Genomic DNA, 3,777 nt, shown 5'->3' with positions numbered 1-3,777 from the left:
TTTTTGTTTGCATGGCCTTTAGGTTAGTGAAACACTTGAAAACTGACTTAGCTGTGACGTAAATCAGGAATCACTTGATCTGGAAACGCTTCTGGGGAGTGTTTTTGCTGTTAAACCCCTCTCCTGGGAGAGGAGGGGAGGTCCCTTTGTGCCGTGACTGTGGCTGTCTCGTTGTGCGAGAAGCTGAAGTGCAAAAGCCAGTGGTGATGTAGGCAGGGGTCACTCCCCTGCTTCTCCACGGGGCTTCAGGGGAGAGGGACCTCGGGCATCACAAGGGCTCGCAGCAGCGCAGTCCCTCCTAAGTTGGCTCTGCGGGTGCAGGAGGGTGCCCGCTCTGGCAGTGTCCTAGCAGCTCTGCTGTGCCCGTCTGCTCTGGGCATGGCTTGGGGTGCAAAAGATTTGGGGTGCAAGAGATTTGAAGCTTGTCCTTTAAAAAGCAGGCACAGCAGGTAACGCAACTACTTCCCCACCTTGGCGTCTCCCTGTACCTTGGGCGTTTTTTTTCTGGCTTAGTCTCGGGACTTAAAATAAACCACGTTTGTTCTCTGCACCCTTGGGTGCAGGGGGGGTGAACATGAGGAAGGTCTGGGCTTCGGGAGTGGACAGCAGGCTCTGGGAGCCACGGGTGCCAGGCCATGAGGAGGGGCAGGCGCTGTCAGGGCAGGCTGCAGGGGGGCTGTGTCTGCTCCTGGGTGCTGGTTTGTGGCTGAGGGGGTGTTGTTGGATGGAGCTGGGGCTCGACACCCCGGAGCCGAACCCCCAGCTCCATGCCTGGGCCCTGGTCATCGCCCAGCCCCTTCCCTGCCCGCCGGGAGCAGAGGCAGCGCGTTGTTCTCGGTGCAGAGCTCTCCCTGCCCGGGATGCACAGAAAAACCACTGGAGACGGTGCTGGGGCCACATCTGCCTTTAATGTGTCCCACGTCTGTGTGGGGCTGTGCCCTTCCCCAGCTGCCACGTGCGCCACTCCGGGCTCTCTTCTAAGGGGAAAGGGCTTTTTTAATTGCTTTTGAACAGTTTCACCCACAGAAAAGCACTATGGCACCTTTCCCGTCCCCTTTCACCCCGTCCTCGCTGCCTGATGAGGTGGACTGAAGCGCAGCCGAGGGGATTTTCCAGCCTCTGGGACTACCACACCGGGAAGCACGTGTGGCCCCACGCTGCGACTCCTGCCGAGCTGCCGCCGCGGGGTCCAGAGGTACCGGGAATACGAACACAACACAAACAGAGCCAGACCCCGGGGGGTGAAGGAGAGCGCTGCAATAAGTTAATTTTTAAAGAGTCTGATGCCTCGGGGCTCGTGTGCGAGGCAGCTGAGAGCGTCCTGCATGCCTGGGCTGGATCCTGGGAGGTGCTGAGCCCTGGCCTTGGCCCCCTCCCTGCCTGCCTCGCCGGGGCTGAGCCACCCGTGGCCCGAACAGTCCCTGACCCGCTGTTGGGTCCATCCTGGCTGCTCCGGGGGTGGCGGGGGCTGCAGTGCGGGACAGGAGCCCCTCTTCCCCATCCAGACCTACTTGAGGAAGACGAGCAGGAAGAAGGTGGAGACGATGAGGATGAGGATGCCGGCAGCGAAGCCGAGGCGCAGGTTCTCCATGGAGGCGAGGGGGGGCTGCGTGTCCAGCAGCAGCCCCCGTCCTGGCAGCCCCAGCACGAGGGTGCCTGGCACCTCGGAGCCACGGCGAAGGCCGCAGGGGGACACCGTGCTGCTCACTGCGAAGACGGGGGTGTGAGCCGTGCATGACACTGCCACAGAGCGCGCCGAGGCTTGGTGGGTGTTTGGGGGGGCACTGCTGCCCCCCTCCTCCTCCCCACGCAGGGTCCCCGAGGCTGGCATCGCCCCAGGACCACCCGGACCCAGCTCAGGCACGAGCGTCACCATCCTGCAGAAGGGGCAGCTGATGAAGGCGACGGCAGCGGCGCGGCACACCAGCTTGCGCAGGCAGCTCAGGCAGAGGGAATGGCGGCAGGGCAGCTGCTGGGGGGCTCGCCCCCCCCCCGGCACCCCAATACGCCTCGTAGCAGATCCCACACTCCCCGCCGCTCTCCGGCCCCACCGCCATGGTGCTGCGGGCGGGCACAGCCGGGCCGGCCCTGCTTTTGAAGGCAGGAGGGGGACGGTGGCCGTGCCCAGGCAGGCAGGGGGGGTGGCGTGGCCACCCCCCCACTGAACTTCAGTCTGGCCCCAGGGCGCCTGGTGGCCGCTGGACCGGCACGTTCCCCCTCAGCAGCACGTGTTGCCCCAAAACAAACCTTGCTTTTCCCTTCCCTTCTACAAATCCGCTATATTCTCGATATTTCCCCATGTGTGGGGGGTTTCTGGGATTTTTTTTAGGATGAGCTCACCAGTGGGGGACAACGGCCCCGCTGTGCATCCATTCCACACCGGACCTGGATGTACGTGTCGCCTGGCACAGGAGATGAACCATCGCGGGCAAAGGGTGGCTGCGGACCACCACGGCCCCTGTGCTGCTTGAGGCTGGATGTGGGCAAAAGGCAAGGATGCATTTTTTTTTTAATTCTTTTTTAATTCTTTTTTTCCCAGTCTCTGAAAATGCCTGAGCACAGCTTGGGGTGACACAGGGCGTCACTACGTGGGAACAAGCTGGTGGTCCCCAGGCTCCCAGGTGATGCTGCAGCTGTTGTGGTGTCCCAGTACACGGCTGAGCAGGGTTGGCCCCGCAGGTACGTGGGGCTGTGGTGGCGCTGGGGACGAAGGGCACCCCTGGCACTGCCGATGCTGCAGGCACTTATTTACGGGTTCGCAGCGGACCTTGCCCGGTGCTCCTGTCACTCATTACCCCCCCCAGCACAGCCTGGGCTGTGAAGGCGGCTGGCAGTCGCAGGCTGGGCTGGGCTGGGCTGGAGGGGGCAGTTTGCAGCTTTGCTGCTGCTGAGCAGGTCTGGGGGCGGCCGCAGAACTGGGGTGTCTCTCCCCCCTCCCCAGCCAGACACTCGGGGCTCTCAGTGTGGTCCCTGGGGGAGCGGGGTGCGAGGCAGGGCTCCCTGCGGGGCTGGGGCTCTGCAGATGCCTGGGACCCACCACCCTCCCCGCTGCCTCGCCGTGCTTCATCCCTTGGCAGGTTGGCACCTGACACCGTCCTCCTTCCTCATCCTGCGGGATGCCAAGCACCTCCGCTGCCTGCACCCTGCCCAGGCGAGGGGGAGCACGTCAGCCCCTCCTAGACCCTTCCTGCCCTCATCTGCGCGTCTTTTCCAGGGCTCCCCTTGCTGCACCCCGACCACCAGCTGCTTTGTGTGTGTCCCCCTTGCCAGGTCCCCACCCAAGCACCCGGCAAGTCCCTGGATGGGACCTGCTGGCTCCAATGCGCAGCAGTACCTCAACGTGGAGGCAGAGGCTGCAGCAGGGAAATGTCCCCAGCGGCTCTCCCCAAAGGGCTCAGCCAGGGCCACACAGATCCAGGCCTGGCTCTGCCACTGCCGCACATATCCCAGGACTGCTGGTGGCACGCAGCACTGCACTGGCCACCTCCCTGAGGCCACCACGTGCCCCGCAGGGATGCTCTGCACAGTCATGGCACATGTGAGGTGAGCCCAGTGGAAGGTCCAAGGTCTCCCGCTGCCTGGATGTCCCCAGAGCTGTTCTGCAGTGAGCAACATCCTCGCAGGAGTCCAAGATCCTCAAATTCTTCCTGGTTTGACGTGGGAGAGGAGGAGGAGGTGACACCGGGACAGCCAGGCACGTGGCGGCTCTGCCACTGCTCTGGAGCCCCTGGCTTTCAAGCGTCCTCCCCCTCCAGAAGGAAGAAGGCAGCAAAAAAC

Source organism: Falco peregrinus, chromosome 1 (assembly GCF_023634155.1).
Source record: "Falco peregrinus isolate bFalPer1 chromosome 1, bFalPer1.pri, whole genome shotgun sequence".
Taxonomy (NCBI): Eukaryota; Metazoa; Chordata; class Aves; order Falconiformes; family Falconidae; genus Falco; species Falco peregrinus.
This window is presented reverse-complemented; position numbering follows the sequence as displayed.